The following is a 19,214-nucleotide window of genomic DNA, read 5'->3' as shown; positions in this document are numbered from 1 at the left end:
AACTCCAGTGGAAGACTCTGCAGGAGAGACGCTCAGTAGCTCGGTACGGGCTTTTGTCAAAGTTTCGAGAACATACCTTCACCGAAGAGTCAAGCAGTATATTGCTCCCTCCTACGTATATCTCGCGAAGAGACCATGAGGATAAAATCAGAGAGATTAGAGCCCACACAGAGGCATACCGACAACCCTTCTTTCCACGAACAATACGAGACTGGAATAGAAGGGAGAACCGATAGAGGTACTCAAGGTACCCTCCGCCACACACCGTCAGGTGGCTTGCGGAGTATGGATGTAGATGTAGATGTAGATTGCATTTTCCAGTATACTACCAAGGAATCGAAGTCTGCCACCTGCTTTATCTATAACTGACCCTATGTCTTCGGGCCATTTCATATCCAAAGAAATTGTTACACACAGGTAATTGTAAGAGCTGTCTGATTCTAAAACTAATTCATTCATATTGTAGTCAAATGATACTACGTTTTGCGTCTTGTGAAAGGGCATAATTATACATTTCTGAAACTTTAAAATAAGCTGCCAGTTTTTTAACACTTTGAAATCTGGTCTGACCGAATACTTGCGTAGGTTTTTTCAGGTGGTATATCAATATAGATAACTTCGTCATCTGTAAAACGTCTGAAGTTACTATTAATACTGTCTGCCAGGTCAACATACAACAGCAAGAGGTGCCAATACACTTCCCTGGGGCATGCCTTAAGTTACTTAAATGTCTGTCGACTCTCCACTTAAGATAACATGCTCTTCACCGACGCGAATGAAAGTTTGGTTGGCGTTCTCCGGCCGTTTTCATTTCGCTACGTCGTGTCCGCGAAATACATGGCGCCCCGCGATCGGGAGGAAAGTTCGTTTCGTTCCTGACACGCGTCCATTGTTCTCACGCGTTCGGACGACGGGCTTGTCACCGAGGAGTGTTCTAGTGGAACTGTTATGCAAACACCGTTATAGAGATCGCCGGTTAATAGGCGTGGCAGTCTCATTTCAATTTCATAAGTTGTTCATTTACTCACATTTACACAGCAAATACATTTTCAGCAATGGTGTACTTTATCAATTCCCTTCACCACACCGTTACTGTAGCCTACATCCTAAACATAGTGTATCTGTGCGGGAGTAACGCCGACTCACTGCACGACTGACATGTAGCCGGCGATACCAACACGCTCCCGCTTCACTGGTGACCCTGACGTGATCACTAGGCTAAATACGTCGTGATGAACTTTCATTTAACAATACTTACAAATTGCTGTAAAGTTTTTTATTTATTTTAGAAGAGTGAAAATCAACTGAGAAGCTAAGGAATACATATATCTGCTTAACCTGCAATCCTTGCTACAGATTACATTTCAAGGTCATTCTCACTGACTTCAATCTTGAATGTGCCAGATCTTGCTACAACATTCTTCCACCCTTAAAATACATAGGCTTTTCATATGCGTAATTTATACTAAGTTTCAGCAAACTCGAAACTGATGAAATAAAAAAAAATATTGATTTGAACGAGCTGATTCAAATCTCATTTTTGAGATGTTTGTAAGTTTACAAATTGTGTCATTGAAACGTACTGTCGCCTAATGTGTCATGTTTCCCACCATAAAAAATGAGCATCGACAGCTTGCTTTATTTTTTAACTTATTTTGATTAGTGGAGATAATTTTCTTTGATTTTTATTTATCAGCAAAAAACTAATGGTAATCAGTCAGCAAAGGCAGTTTTTATTCTAAAATCAAACTGTTGTACGGCACTAAAATATTCTTCATAATCAATAATTACGAATTCCTGCAACGCAGTTTACATGTTACTGACAATTTCTTCAACTGAAACGTTATTAGCAAGAAAAGTTGTCCGCAGCTCGTGGTCGAGCGGTAGCGTTCTCGCTTCCCGCGCGCGGGTCCCCGGGTTCGATTGCCGGCGGGGTCAGGGATTTTCTCTGCCTCGTGATGACTCGGTGTTGTGTGATGTCCTTAGGTTAGTTAGGTTTAAGTAGTTCTAAGTTCTAGGGGACTGATGACCGTAGATGTTAAGTCCTATAGTGCTCAGAGCCATCTGAACCATTTGAACCAAGAAAAGTTTCTAGGTTATAATACTGAGTCCTGAGTCTCACTCGTAACTGTAAAACAGTTCGCTAATTTTGAAAATATTTCATACATTGCAAAAACTACATAAACACTGGTACTGAACAGAACTTGCTCTAATAATAGTCTTATTAAGCTAACCAGCTTATAAAGACTGTTAGCTGTTTCTGGTTCTCCATTCCAATGCAGTATGTTCATAACTATATCTGCACCTCCAGGTTTGTAAAATATAGTTACAAGTCTTCGTGTTATTGGCAGATTCAGTCCGCTGCAAGGAATGTTATACATATAAAAATACAAAGCTACTCGTTAACTGCTGTAGTTTGATACGAAATTCTGGAGAGAACTACAGGAAGTACCGCTACTTACAGATCAAAATCAGCCCCAGGTTAATGAAGGAAGCCAGTCTCCAGGAAGTTTGTGCAGCCATCGGAGATAAACACTGGATTCGTACAAAAGCGATCTATGTAGTCCTCTGTAGTCAGAAACGAATGGTGTTGGCCAGTTAAGATAACAAGAACTGGAACACTTTTCTCGTGAAAAACTACTCGTACTTTGAGGAGAACTTACCCAAGTTTTTAGTTGTACGATATATTTTCGAGAGATATTTTATAACTTCAGTACCGTAAACTGTAGATTGAAAAACTGCATAAGCAGCATAAGGCCCTTCGACGCGTTGCGGTGTGAAGATTGTGACACCGTACACGAGATTAAAAACTTCTTTAATTAACATACAATTTTGAATTTCGCGTGGATTGAATCAAACAGCTCCTTGTCCTAAAGGCTTTCACTATTCGCCACCGGAAAGGGCTACAAGTTGCACACCCGTGGGCAGCCGAGCGCAACCATCGCCTAATCCGATCGACACCAAGCTTTGTTATCCCTAGACGCAAGTCAAATTCTACTAAATGGCGACACGCGTCTCTCTCAGCCACCGACAAAGATGCTGACCTCCACCACCTAGTTCGGAACGCGGCCGCACAGGTGGCAGTGCTCTGCACTGATTGGCGCACTCACAGATAGAGGGCAGCAGGCATCACAGCGGCAGCCGATGCATCTGCCGGCGGTACGGCTCTTAAGGCCGGTTCCCACTAGGGCTGCCGCGCGTCAAAACGGCGCGTCAGCGGCGTGGTTGCCATGGAAATGGCGTCAGCGGCAAGGCGCGGCGGGCTCTGCGTCGCGGTTTGACCATGTCGAACCGCTTCCGCTGCCGCGTGCCGCGCTCCAGGTGCGCGCCGCCAATCACAGAACGCGCTGAGCGTGACGTCAGGTACGGACTCCCGGGCCACACGAACTTTCGCCGAACCGCTGGCGCGGACGCGGCGGCAGCTATGAAATACTTATCATCCGATTCCAAGGAAACTATTCGGTAGAAAAATTTGATTCTTGGGCATGTTACAGCCTGATATCTTCTCTCGATAAAGGACCGAATTTCTTTTCGTTATTAGTCGTGGTTACTTGCTGTATCGCATTTACGTAAACCTTTACACGAAATTTGAATGAGTGTGCAGAGGTAAAAACGCATTGCGTGGACTTTGCGTACAGTTCATTTTAGGTTATACATTATTGCGTATGAAATTTAGTAAACATATCGAAATTGTTTTTAAAGCTGAGAGCAGAACGATAGCTATTACCGTTCTCGAGATATTGGATGATATGTCGACGGACGGGCTGTGCGGTGACCGCGCGCGGGTCGCTCGCTACGTGACCGATACTTTCGTCCTGCTCGTCGTAAACCATGTGGTTGTATCAACTGCAAATTTCGTAAACGGTTCAAGAAATCGAAACGTGTTTTTTTTGCAAACGATAACTTGTAAAAACTTATGTATTTCGTCGCATGATAAATATCCAAAATCTGTTTACCTACCAAGATATGAAAGAAACTACAGTTTTTTCGGAAGGGATAGATGAATTTTTTTAAACAGCATTTAATAGCATGTGTAATGAGAAGTTAAACCGAGACTAATTTGCTGGTATGTCGTAATACGTAATTTGCTAATTATCTACAGCTATTGATTATTTCCTTTGGAAGTAACAAACGTTTTTTTCTTTATCCAGTGTACTTTATTGGTTCAAGACGCGTTTCGCCTTTTATTTTAAGGCATCTTCGGTGGAATCTAGAATGATTCAGTTTTGTTTTGATATGTGATACTTGCAGATTATAAAACAGTTCACATCTTTTTTTACGTGAGTAACTGATTACTCTGAACGGAATGGACAGTGTCTTGAAAGGAGGATATAAGATGAACATCAACAAAAGCAAATCGAGGATAATGGAATGTAGTCGAAGTAAGTCGGGTGATGCTGATGGAATTAGATTAGGAAATGAGACACTTAAGGTAGTAAAGGAATTTTGATATTTGGGGAGCAAAATAACTGACGATGGTCCAAGTAGACAGGATATAAAAGTAGACTGGCAATGGCAAGGAAAGCGTTTCTGAAGAAGAAAAATTTGTTAACATCGAGTATAGATTTAAATGTCAGAAAGTCGTTTCTGAAAGTACTTGTATGGAGTGTAGCCATGTATGGAAGTGAAACGTGGACGATAAATAGTTTAGACAAGAAGAGAATAGAAGCTTTCGAAATGTGGTGCTACAGAAGAATGCTGAAGATTAGATGGGTAGATCACATAACTAATGAGGAGATACTGAATAGAATTGGGGAGAAGAGAAGTTTGTGGGACAACTTGACTAGAAGAAGGGATCGGTTGGTAGGACATGTTCTGAGACATCGAGGGATCACCAATTTAGTATTGGAGGGCAGCGTGGAGGGTAAAACTCGTAGAGGGAGACCAAGAGATAAATACACTAAGCAGATTCAGAAGGATGTAGGCTGCAATAGGTACTGGGAGATGAAGAAGCTTGCACAGGATAGAGTAGCATGGAGAGCTGCATCAAACCAGTCTCAGGACTGAAGACCACAACAACAACAACTGATTACTTACAGTGAATCGAGTCTTTGGCGGACATCTGCGTTTCCCCTCACCTGGTCACATGCTGGAGGTTGAACTAAAACTTAGATTATGGAACATAAGCACATTTTCATGTTCGCTCTTTTTTCTTCTGTCACTAGCTGTAGACATTTTACCAAAAACACTGATTTGAAGTCATAACTACAGTGTGTTCACCTCATGTCCCTTCCTGTTTGATGTGTTTATGTGCATGTTGCCAATCTAAAGAATTATATGCTGAAAACTAATGTTTGTTTATTTCTGTCCTCCTTATATCTTTATGTGTGTGTGGCTAGCCAGTGATTGTTATAGAAAGTTGACAGAGAATGCAGTAGTTGTCAGACAGTGGTTGAAAGATTTGGTGTTCAGCTGATTTCAGTTCTGGTTTAAATGTTTTGTGGAGAAGTGCATGGAATAGTAAATTCACTGCTTACATTAATCGATAAAATAGCAGAATAGCATTTCAACAGATGATTATTATCAGAATACTATCACCCAACCCCTTTGTCCTCACTCTTTGACGCCTCATAATATGTCCTGTCAACTTACCCCTCTTGTAGTCAAAGTTGTGCCGTAATTTCCTCTTCCTCTTCCTGCTTTAATTCCGTTCCTCTTCTTTAGTTACATGATCCTCATATCTAATCTTCAGCATTCTTATTGATCACCACGTTTTCAAAGCGTCCATTGTCTTCTTGACAGAGCTGTTCATAGCCCACGTTTCACTTACATACAAGGCTGCACTCCACACAAATACCTTTGTAAAATTGTACCCAATCATTAGAATTTATATTCGATGTGAACAAAGTTTCTTTTTTAGAACGTTTTTGTTGCTATTCACAGTCTTCATTTTATATCCTCTCTACTTCTGCCTTCTCAATTACTGCTTCCCTTGCAAGTCATTAAAGTCTTAGAAATGCAGTTTGGTTTCTGTACAAGTTGTAGATAATCTTGTGGCCCTATGTTTTAGAGCTTCAAAGAATGTTTTAATTAAGATTGTCAAAATCTTTCTCTAAACATGCAAATGCTATAAACACAGTTTCGCAGTTCTTCAGTGTGTCTACTTAACTAAGTGGTAGGATCAGTATTGCCTTGCGTGTTCAGACATTTCACAGGAATCTAACATTGTGCTTATGTTAGTTTGTACAACCCCTCCCCCTCTCGTCTCTACATATTCCTTCTACTTTCTAGCCTTCTCTTATTTGCTTAGTTCTGGCTTGCCAGATGAGTCCTTGGCAGTTGCTTCTCCTTTGAGCAAAGTTTTCTTTGTTCTTTCTCATTTTCATTCCCCTGTTTTCCAAGTCCAAAATCGCCTTGCAATTTTGGACTTTCTGTCAACGTCATGTTTAGACATTTCTATTTCCCATGGCCTACTTTATTTGCTGCATTTTTATATATTTACCTCGTGTCAAATTTAATATATCACGTTTTATCTAACGATTTCTACTGTACCTTCTTCCCGTTCACATACTCTGCTGCATTCACTTTTTCTCTCAAAGATATCCATTCGTATTCTAGCGGATTCCTTTCTCTGTTTCAGTCAGTCGTTGGATTACGGTAACTTTAAGATTATCGAAAAACAGTGGGTCTTGACTTATTCAAGTTCCATTTCCTTAATTTGCTACCGTTTACTGTCTCTTTAGTTGTAAACCGCAGCTCGTAACCAATAAATTATTGTAGGTTTGCGTCTGCACCAGGAAATATCTTATAATTTAAAATCTGGTTTCGAAAACTTTGTTCCAAGTATGTATTATTCTTTCATGATTCTTAAGCAAGGTGCTGGTGATGATTACATTGTGCTCTGTGCTAAATTCTATCAGGTGGCTTCCACTTTCATCCCTTCCCCCAAGCCTTTGTGTTTTTAGTGTTTTCCTGTACCTGCTACCGTATCACACTTTAAATTTTTGTCTCGCTTAACTATCTGAATAATCTCTTTTATCGTTCATTGTTTCAATGTGTAAGGAGATAGTGAACAATCATGAACGGTAGTCATGAAATCTGTTTATATTGAAATGAGAAAACATAATAATGAAATGTGTAAAAGAGTACATTGTACAGAAAATGAAAAATTTGTATGTCTTCACCTAACTTCGTCTTTCCTTCATGTAGCTATAAGATATAGTTATTCAAACACACCGGTCGTTTCGGTGGGTCCCACCCCGTACCTCAGTAGCTGTTCGTCATTGGCTACCGCTAGCGTCTGCCGCTTCCAGGTGGGAACGCCAATTCCGCGAGCCTCCGCGTCAAAGCGGAAAACGCTTGCCGCTGCCGTTGCCGCACGACGCGCTGCCGCGCTCTAGTGGGAACCGGCCTTTAAAGGCCGGTTCCCACTAGGGCTGCCGCGCGTCAAAACGGCGCGTCAGCGGCGTGGTTGCCATGGAAATGGCGTCAGCGGCAAGGCGCGGCGGGCTCTGCGTCGCGGTTTGACCATGTCGAACCGCTTCCGCTGCCGCGTGCCGCGCTCCAGGTGCGCGCCGCCAATCACAGAACGCGCTGAGCGTGACGTCAGGTACGGACTCCCGGGCCACACGAACTTTCGCCGAACCGCTGGCGCGGACGCGGCGGCAGCTATGAAATACTTATCATCCGATTCCAAGGAAACTATTCGGTAGAAAAATTTGATTCTTGGGCATGTTACAGCCTGATATCTTCTCTCGATAAAGGACCGAATTTCTTTTCGTTATTAGTCGTGGTTACTTGCTGTATCGCATTTACGTAAACCTTTACACGAAATTTGAATGAGTGTGCAGAGGTAAAAACGCATTGCGTGGACTTTGCGTACAGTTCATTTTAGGTTATACATTATTGCGTATGAAATTTAGTAAACATATCGAAATTGTTTTTAAAGCTGAGAGCAGAACGATAGCTATTACCGTTCTCGAGATATTGGATGATATGTCGACGGACGGGCTGTGCGGTGACCGCGCGCGGGTCGCTCGCTACGTGACCGATACTTTCGTCCTGCTCGTCGTAAACCATGTGGTTGTATCAACTGCAAATTTCGTAAACGGTTCAAGAAATCGAAACGTGTGTTTTTTGCAAACGATAACTTGTAAAAACTTATGTATTTCGTCGCATGATAAATATCCAAAATCTGTTTACCTACCAAGATATGAAAGAAACTACAGTTTTTTCGGAAGGGATAGATGAATTTTTTTAAACAGCATTTAATAGCATGTGTAATGAGAAGTTAAACCGAGACTAATTTGCTGGTATGTCGTAATACGTAATTTGCTAATTATCTACAGCTATTGATTATTTCCTTTGGAAGTAACAAACGTTTTTTTCTTTATCCAGTGTACTTTATTGGTTCAAGACGCGTTTCGCCTTTTATTTTAAGGCATCTTCGGTGGAATCTAGAATGATTCAGTTTTGTTTTGATATGTGATACTTGCAGATTATAAAACAGTTCACATCTTTTTTTACGTGAGTAACTGATTACTCTGAACGGAATGGACAGTGTCTTGAAAGGAGGATATAAGATGAACATCAACAAAAGCAAATCGAGGATAATGGAATGTAGTCGAAGTAAGTCGGGTGATGCTGATGGAATTAGATTAGGAAATGAGACACTTAAGGTAGTAAAGGAATTTTGATATTTGGGGAGCAAAATAACTGACGATGGTCCAAGTAGACAGGATATAAAAGTAGACTGGCAATGGCAAGGAAAGCGTTTCTGAAGAAGAAAAATTTGTTAACATCGAGTATAGATTTAAATGTCAGAAAGTCGTTTCTGAAAGTACTTGTATGGAGTGTAGCCATGTATGGAAGTGAAACGTGGACGATAAATAGTTTAGACAAGAAGAGAATAGAAGCTTTCGAAATGTGGTGCTACAGAAGAATGCTGAAGATTAGATGGGTAGATCACATAACTAATGAGGAGATACTGAATAGAATTGGGGAGAAGAGAAGTTTGTGGGACAACTTGACTAGAAGAAGGGATCGGTTGGTAGGACATGTTCTGAGACATCGAGGGATCACCAATTTAGTATTGGAGGGCAGCGTGGAGGGTAAAACTCGTAGAGGGAGACCAAGAGATAAATACACTAAGCAGATTCAGAAGGATGTAGGCTGCAATAGGTACTGGGAGATGAAGAAGCTTGCACAGGATAGAGTAGCATGGAGAGCTGCATCAAACCAGTCTCAGGACTGAAGACCACAACAACAACAACTGATTACTTACAGTGAATCGAGTCTTTGGCGGACATCTGCGTTTCCCCTCACCTGGTCACATGCTGGAGGTTGAACTAAAACTTAGATTATGGAACATAAGCACATTTTCATGTTCGCTCTTTTTTCTTCTGTCACTAGCTGTAGACATTTTACCAAAAACACTGATTTGAAGTCATAACTACAGTGTGTTCACCTCATGTCCCTTCCTGTTTGATGTGTTTATGTGCATGTTGCCAATCTAAAGAATTATATGCTGAAAACTAATGTTTGTTTATTTCTGTCCTCCTTATATCTTTATGTGTGTGTGGCTAGCCAGTGATTGTTATAGAAAGTTGACAGAGAATGCAGTAGTTGTCAGACAGTGGTTGAAAGATTTGGTGTTCAGCTGATTTCAGTTCTGGTTTAAATGTTTTGTGGAGAAGTGCATGGAATAGTAAATTCACTGCTTACATTAATCGATAAAATAGCAGAATAGCATTTCAACAGATGATTATTATCAGAATACTATCACCCAACCCCTTTGTCCTCACTCTTTGACGCCTCATAATATGTCCTGTCAACTTACCCCTCTTGTAGTCAAAGTTGTGCCGTAATTTCCTCTTCCTCTTCCTGCTTTAATTCCGTTCCTCTTCTTTAGTTACATGATCCTCATATCTAATCTTCAGCATTCTTATTGATCACCACGTTTTCAAAGCGTCCATTGTCTTCTTGACAGAGCTGTTCATAGCCCACGTTTCACTTACATACAAGGCTGCACTCCACACAAATACCTTTGTAAAATTGTACCCAATCATTAGAATTTATATTCGATGTGAACAAAGTTTCTTTTTTAGAACGTTTTTGTTGCTATTCACAGTCTTCATTTTATATCCTCTCTACTTCTGCCTTCTCAATTACTGCTTCCCTTGCAAGTCATTAAAGTCTTAGAAATGCAGTTTGGTTTCTGTACAAGTTGTAGATAATCTTGTGGCCCTATGTTTTAGAGCTTCAAAGAATGTTTTAATTAAGATTGTCAAAATCTTTCTCTAAACATGCAAATGCTATAAACACAGTTTCGCAGTTCTTCAGTGTGTCTACTTAACTAAGTGGTAGGATCAGTATTGCCTTGCGTGTTCAGACATTTCACAGGAATCTAACATTGTGCTTATGTTAGTTTGTACAACCCCTCCCCCTCTCGTCTCTACATATTCCTTCTACTTTCTAGCCTTCTCTTATTTGCTTAGTTCTGGCTTGCCAGATGAGTCCTTGGCAGTTGCTTCTCCTTTGAGCAAAGTTTTCTTTGTTCTTTCTCATTTTCATTCCCCTGTTTTCCAAGTCCAAAATCGCCTTGCAATTTTGGACTTTCTGTCAACGTCATGTTTAGACATTTCTATTTCCCATGGCCTACTTTATTTGCTGCATTTTTATATATTTACCTCGTGTCAAATTTAATATATCACGTTTTATCTAACGATTTCTACTGTACCTTCTTCCCGTTCACATACTCTGCTGCATTCACTTTTTCTCTCAAAGATATCCATTCGTATTCTAGCGGATTCCTTTCTCTGTTTCAGTCAGTCGTTGGATTACGGTAACTTTAAGATTATCGAAAAACAGTGGGTCTTGACTTATTCAAGTTCCATTTCCTTAATTTGCTACCGTTTACTGTCTCTTTAGTTGTAAACCGCAGCTCGTAACCAATAAATTATTGTAGGTTTGCGTCTGCACCAGGAAATATCTTATAATTTAAAATCTGGTTTCGAAAACTTTGTTCCAAGTATGTATTATTCTTTCATGATTCTTAAGCAAGGTGCTGGTGATGATTACATTGTGCTCTGTGCTAAATTCTATCAGGTGGCTTCCACTTTCATCCCTTCCCCCAAGCCTTTGTGTTTTTAGTGTTTTCCTGTACCTGCTACCGTATCACACTTTAAATTTTTGTCTCGCTTAACTATCTGAATAATCTCTTTTATCGTTCATTGTTTCAATGTGTAAGGAGATAGTGAACAATCATGAACGGTAGTCATGAAATCTGTTTATATTGAAATGAGAAAACATAATAATGAAATGTGTAAAAGAGTACATTGTACAGAAAATGAAAAATTTGTATGTCTTCACCTAACTTCGTCTTTCCTTCATGTAGCTATAAGATATAGTTATTCAAACACACCGGTCGTTTCGGTGGGTCCCACCCCGTACCTCAGTAGCTGTTCGTCATTGGCTACCGCTAGCGTCTGCCGCTTCCAGGTGGGAACGCCAATTCCGCGAGCCTCCGCGTCAAAGCGGAAAACGCTTGCCGCTGCCGTTGCCGCACGACGCGCTGCCGCGCTCTAGTGGGAACCGGCCTTAACAAGCGGCAGCGCGATACCAGCCATTTCAGCGGCACACCGCCGACGACTGAGCGGCAGCGGAACTGCTTTTGCTGGCATCAAGCCCGCCTCGGCAACAAAGTCACAAAGTGCCGTCCTCCTTGCTCGTACCCAAGTGCCAGCTGCAACCGGGCCTAGACGCATCTACATCCACGTGATAACTCTGCTATTCACAATAAAGTGCCTCGCAGAGGGTTCAATGAATCACCTTCAAGCTCTCTGTCTACTGTTCCACGCTCGAACTGCGCGCGAGAAAAACGAGCACTTAAATTTTTCTGTGCGAGCCCTGATTTCTCATATTTTATCGTGATGATCATTTCTCCCTATGTAGGTGGGTGCTAACTGTTGTGTCTAGACAAGACAGCCTAGACACAATGAGAGGAAGCCGAAAGGCACGCGCTAAGCTCACGCAGATGGGCGTGAGGTCTGAAACAGGATACGTAATGAATGCTATAAAGAAAAGTACGTAGCTTCTGGAATACTTAACTTTAATCCATCCTTTTGGTACATCTGGAGCTTGTGGCGATACAAGTGAGACTCTTTAGATACATGCAATGTTACTAATGGCGCCTTGCTAGGTCGTAGCCATTGACTTAGCTGAAGGCTATTCTATCAGCTCGGCAAAGGAGCGAGGCTTCGTCAGTAAAGTCGCTAGCTACGTCGTCCGTACAACTGGGGCGAGTCTATTCCGTATCTCGAGACCTGCCTTGTGGTGGCGCTCGGTCTGCGATCACACAGTGGCGACACGCGGGTCCGACATGTACTAATGGACCGCGGCCGATTTAAAGCTACCACCTAGCAAGTGTGGTGTCTGGCGGTGACACCACACTAACAAAGAATTTTTTCGCTATCGGAGGAGAAAACTGGTGATTCATGAGAGGATTCCGTCACAACGAAAAACACCTTTGTTTTCATGATTGACACTCCAATTCACGTATCATGTCTGTGGCACTATCTCCTCTACTTCGCAGTAACACAAAACGAGCTGCCCTTCTTTGTACTTTTTCGATGTCATCCGTCAGTCCGACATGATGCGAATCCCACACCGCATAGCAATACTCCAGAATAGGGCGGACAAGCTTGGTCTAAGCAGTCTCTTTAGTAGACCTGTTGCACCTTCTAAGTGTTCTGCCAATGAATCGCAGTCTTTGGTTGGCTCTACCCATAACATTATCTACGTAATCGTTCCAGTTTAGGGTATTTGTAATTGTAATCCCTAAGTATTTAGTTGAATTTACAGACTTCACATTTGTGTGATGCACCCAGCAGCTGTGCAATATCCAGGCGCATCTTCGTAGCAGAACGGGCTGGCACTGTGAAATACCTTGCGAATTTTAAAATTTTCCTGGCGAATTGAATTTTCAAACATATTTTGGGCTTGCAGCGGGTTGTCGTTTAGTTCATCACTCGACATTTCGAGTGGTTAGTCATCTTCATGTTAGTCATTGAAGACTGACGAAGACTTTTTCCATTTCACCACATTTAGCGCGTTGAGACTATTCAGCGCATGCGTCAAAATTCAAGTTGACAGTCGAACCACACTTTCTGGCTGATGGAACCACGAAACTCAGCTGCCCTCTGCGTTGGCGCACCCTGTCGTCTTAGATTAGAACAAATAGTGGAGATTATGTGGCTCCATGCACTGTCCAAGTGATAGCCGGTTCATCAGATTATCCACCAGGCGTATTTCCACGGATTATTTAACAACCCAGCCTTCGGGAAGTGTGGTCTATCTGTCTACTTGAATTTTCACTCATGCGCGGGATACTCTAAGCGCGCTGTATATGGTGGAATGAAGGAAGTCTTCGTCAGTCATCGATGGTTCACCTCAAGATAACTTGCACGTGCCCAGTTGAAATATCGTGCGATGAAGCAAACGAGTATCGCCTGCAAGCCCGAAACTTGTTTCAACGTGAAGTACCTTGTCGACACACGTTCTGATCTGTCTATTTTCCCTCGATCTATGTTAAGAGACCACGAGGAGGCTGAGGCACTGCCTCTTACAGCAGCAAACAATTCAACAATAAAAACGACCAGCACATTTCGCCGAAATTTGGACCTTGGACTGCGCCACACATTCGCGTGAACTTTCTCAGTGCCTGAAGTCAGCGGGCCAGTTCTTCGTGCTGATTTCCCTGGCCACTACAGCTTAATAGCCGACATCGCAAACGTCCAGGTCATCGATTCGAGCGGGTGTCTGTGGCCGAGCGGTTCTAGGCGCTTAAGTCCGGAACCCCGCTGCTGCTACGGTCGCAGGTTCGAATCCTGCCTCGGACATGGATGTGTGTGATGGCCTTCGGTTAGTTAGTTTTAAGTAGTTCTAACAAGGGACCCTCCCCATCGCAACCCCCTCAGATTTAGTTATAAGTTGGCACAGTGGATAGGCCTTGCAAAACTGAATACAGATCAATCGAGAAAACAGGAAGAAGTTGTGTGGAACTATGAAAAAAATAAGCAAAATATACAAACTGAGTAGTCCATGCGAAGATAGGCAACATCAAGGATGATCTGAGCTCAGTGGCGCCTTGGTCCCGTGGTTAGCGTGAGCAGCTGCGGATATCAAAGTTCAAGCACTCACACGTAATTAACTTCGCTCTCCAAAATTCCATGACATGTTCAGATTTGCTTGGACATATGCAGTACTTGACGATCTACACACGGAAAAATTTGAAAACGTTAAAAACATGTGTCTTGACAGAGCACAGGGAGAAGTGTGCGACTGTGAAACTGTTGGATTCATTTGTTGCAGTTTATGTGACAAACTCCTATGTTTTCATCACTTTTTTGGGAGTAATTCTCAAATCCACAAGAAAACCTAAAACGGCCAATGTAGAAGAATCTTTTTACCAATTCGCCAAGTGTACAAGTTAGGTGGGTCGACAACATATTCCTGTCATATGACACACATTCCCGCACCAGTGTCGTATAGAATATATCAGACGTGTTTTCCTGTGGAGGAATCGGTTGACCTATGACCTTCCGATCAAATGTTTTCGGTTCCCATTGGAGAGGCACGTCCTTTCGTGTACTAATCGCACGGTTTTGCGGTGCGGTCGCAAAACACAGACACTAAACTTATTACAGTGAACAGAGACGTCAATGAACGAATGGACAGATCATAACTTTATGAAAATAAAGAAAAACTTTTCACTTGAGGGGAGACTTGAACCAAGGACCTCTCGTTCTGCAGCTGCGCACGCAAACCACGGGACCACGGTGCTCCTAAGTTTAGATTATCCATGATATTGCCTATGTTCGCATGGACTACTCAGTTTGTATATTTTGCTTATTTTTTCATAGTTCCACACAACTTCTTCCTGTTTTCTCGATTGATCTGTGTTCAGTTTTCCAAGGCCTATCCACTGTGCCAACTTATAACTAAATCTGAGGGGCGTGCGTTGGGGAGGTTCCCTTGTAAGACTAGGGGACTGATGACTTCATATCTTAAGGCCCATAGTGCTCAGAGCCATTTGATCCATTTTTTGATCACTTCGACAGCAAATTTGAAAATAGCGGGACAGTAACTGTCGGCCGCTTTCTTCAGTGTTACGCCAGTGAAGTCTCCTGGACCGTACGCAGACATACAGGAAAAATTCCCGAAACTCACTCACACGCGTGTTTCTACGAAGGATGTCAACATTCGACGGGCCACCACATCGTGACTACGCCCGACCCATCCACCTCGTGTCGTCCACGTCGACTCGCACCTGAGTGACCCGCTGTAGCAAAGTCTGAGTTCGAGGCCATGTTACGACAGGACATTGTTTGACCATCACGCTGTCCATGGTCCTCTGCCTTCCACTTCTCAAAGAAAGACAAACCGTGGCAGCATTGTGGAGACTATCATGCCTTAAACGCACGAACTGTGCCGGAGCGATATTGGCACCACACCTAAAGGATTTTAGCAACGCATTGGTGGGCACAGTTACATTTTGCAAAACTGGCTGTGCGGAGGTGTTCATGCAGATTCCCGTGGCGTCTGAAGACATTCAGAAAACGGCAGTTATCACGCCCTTCGTGCTTTTCGAAAGCATGTTGATGACAATCGGCCTTCGGAATGCCGCCCAAACCTATTAGCGTTTCCTGGACAGAGTCTTATGAGGCGTACCGTGGTGTTTCGCTTATCTCGACAGCATCCTGGTCTATTCGAAGTTGGGCCGGCCGGTGTGGCCGAGCGGTTCTAGGCGCTTCAGTCTGGAACCGCGCGACCGCTACGGTCGCAGGTTCGAATCCTGCCTCGGGCATGGATGTGTGTAATGTCCTTAGGTTAGTTAGGTTTAAGTAGTTCTAAGTTCTAGGGGACTGATGACCTCAGATGTTGAGTCTCATAGTGCTCAGAGCCATTTGAACCATTTTTTTAAATTCGAAGTTGCCCGAACTCCACCACCGCCACCTAACGACCATCTTTCGGCACCTAAGTGAGGCCGGTATCGTAATTAACCCTTCCAAAAGCTTATTCAGGGTCACTGAAACTGACTTTATAGGGCATTTAATGACACCTATGGATCTATGCCACTACTAGACAAGGTACAGGCGATCTTGAACATATCGCGTCCACAGGCGCACAAAGACTTATGGCGGTTTCTTGGCATGATAAATTTTTATCGGTGCTTTCTGCCCAGTGCTGCCACAGTACTAGAACACCTAACTGCGGCGCTAAATGGCCCTACCTCAAAGAGAAGTACATGGATGCAATGGTGAGAAACTTGATTGAGTCCGAACAGAGCCTCGTAAAAGCGACGCTGTTTGCTCACCATCTGCATGATGCTGAACTGGCCGTGGTCGTGGATACTGGCCAGACAGCCACAGGTGCAGTGTTTCAACAGCACGTCAGTGGTAGCTGGCAGCCACTCTGTTTCTTCTCGCGGGAGCTATCAGAGTGGCAACACGCCTGGGCTGCTTAAGACTGTGAGTTGTTTGCGGTGTTCTAGGCAGTGAAATACTTGCATTCATCTGTAGCAACAGCGATCACAGCCTCATAACTCATACGTTTCAGAACAACAATACTAACTGTATGCTACGCCACTTTTGATAGTTTCAGTAAGTGTCTCAGTTCTCCACAGATATGTGCCGTATTTCCAGAACTGACAACATCGTCAGCGACTACTTGTCCTAGACTCGTGTGGTTACCTCTCCTCCTGTAAACCTGGCGGACGATACCCAAGAACAGGCAAGAGACAAACAACTGGACAGCTTCTGCCACAACACCTCCAGCGGCCTACAACTCGAGCTAGTGCCCATTCCTGGCTCTGCAACAAGCACACACTACCCGATTCTCCCAGAGAGATTCTGGTGCAATGCTGTCGACCACATCCACGGACTGCCACAAAAAAATGGTTCAAATGGCTCTGAGCACTATGGGACTTAACATCTGTGGTCATCAGTCCCATAGAACTTAGAACTACTTAAACCTAACTAACCTAAGGACATCACACACATCCATGCCCGAGGCAGGATTCGAACCTGCGAGCGTAGTAGTCGCGCGGTTCCGGACTGAGCGCCTGAACCGCTAGACCACCGCGGCCGGCCCCGGACTGCCACACCCCTGCCTCAAAACCACTGTGTCGCTCATGGCCGCGCGTTTCGTCTGGCCAAGAGTACGGAGAGACTGCCGTCAATTGGCATGCAATACCAGCGTGCCAAAGTCTGGAGTCACACCCATGAGCCGGTCGCTGTAACCGAGCTGTTCTAGGCGCTTCAATCCGGAACCGTGCTACTGCTATGGTCGCAGTTTCGAATCCTGCCTCGGGCATGGATGTGTGTGATGTCCTTAGGTTAGTTGGGTTTAATTAGTTCTAAGTCTAGGTGACAGATGACCGATGACCTCAGATGTTAAGTCCCATAGTGGTTAGAGCCATTTTTTTCACACCCTTGAGGCCATCGGCACCTTTCCCGAAGCGATGGTGGACCTCTGTACACGCTGGCTGGAGGCAATTCCCGTAGTGGACATCACCGCCGAGACCGTCACCACCGCCTTCGTCGACACCTCGGTTGTACCCTTCGGCTGCCCCAGTCACGTCACACTAGATCATGGCTGCCAGTTTGACTGTGCGCTGTTCATACACGTTGGCTGACTCTGTGGCGTGCAGTTACACAGAACTACCAGGCACCAGCTGGCGTCTAACGACACAGTCAAGCAGCTCCATCGAACACTGAAAGGCTCCCTAACTTTCCACGATACTGCCTGGATGGTACCACTCCCACTGGTACTATTCGGCGTGTGAGTAACACCGAAACAAGAGATCGGCGTTTCACCTGCTGACATCGTTTACAGACAATCCCTCGCCATTCCTGGTGATTTTTATGGAGGAGTCCTCCACTGGCACAGCATCTGCGCACCGTTTTGCCTACCTTCGATAGAATGCACCGATGCGGCAAGGCACAGATAAAGTGGTCGTACATGCTGACCTACAGCGATGTACACGTATCATGCTGCGCACCAACGTGGTACAGCCACCACTTCGGCCCACTACTTGGGGCCACACCGAGTCACCCACGGCGAGAGGACAATCGATACTGAGTGCAATTGCAAGGCGACCGAGGTGTCAATCGACAATGAAGCCAGCTTATGTCTTGACCACACCTACCGTCATTCAGTTCCTCGACCCAGCTTGTCAACGGACGACGCTTCCTCCAACACTAGCGTGGCAGAGCCCGCACCTATGGTCGCCCATTATGCACATATGAGGCCAGCTGTAATTGTGCTGCAGCCCCACTCCACATAGCCTTGCCAGCTGATACAGTCGCCAAGGCCACCCCTACAGCATCCGCCAGCGGACTGCGTCACGCACATTGGCCGCCGCGTCCGTTTAAAATGCCCATGCTGCGTCATAACAACACTGCAGCCGCCGCCTGCCGTAGACACCCTGTCTTCAGAGTGTCACGTCGTCAGCGTCAGCATATCATCTCCAGTCGAGCTCCAGAAACCACATACCACATGACCTGCTACTTTTCCATCGCAGCTCCTGATCTCAGTTCAGGTCCCTGTGCCTTTGCCGCGTCGGGCTTTGAGACCAGATTAAATTTTGCGCTGGTTTTCGTCGAGCTCTGGACATCTCCCTACACGTCACCGGGCGTATCCGTCGCAATTCCAGGACCTGCATTGGAGCCACAATGACACAATACAGGGACGAGTATAAGACACCTTGCATGATCTCTGTGCCTCTGCTGTGCTGCAACATAGAAAAAATGGCTCTGAGCACTATGGGACTTAACATCGGAGGTCATCAGTCCCCTAGAACATAGAACTACTTAAACCTAACTAACCTAAGGAGATCACACACATCCATGCCCGAGGCAGGATTCGAACCTGCGACCGTAGCTGTCGCGCGGTTCCGGACTGAGGCGCCTAGAACCGCTCGGCCACCGCGGCCGGCTTGCAACATAGAGTCCGAATTGAATCTCGTACCATGATTTTACGACTAAGTAGTGAATGAAATTTGAACAGTGTAACTCGAAAACGCTTCATATCGTTACCTTTTATTATCAACGTTTTTCTTTTCGAGAGTACAACTTTTCATGTGTCTCACAGCCTTGTAGCCAGGCACATGTCACTACAGACAATTTACATCCAGCGCTGCCTGTTGCTTCTGTCACCAGCCAGCTACGGAAGCACACGCCCACCGTGCTCCCACCCGGAAATGCGCGCTGACG

This window comes from Schistocerca serialis, chromosome 3 (genome assembly GCF_023864345.2).
Source record: "Schistocerca serialis cubense isolate TAMUIC-IGC-003099 chromosome 3, iqSchSeri2.2, whole genome shotgun sequence".
Classification (NCBI taxonomy): domain Eukaryota; kingdom Metazoa; phylum Arthropoda; class Insecta; order Orthoptera; family Acrididae; genus Schistocerca; species Schistocerca serialis.
Note: the sequence above shows the minus strand (reverse complement) of the source record.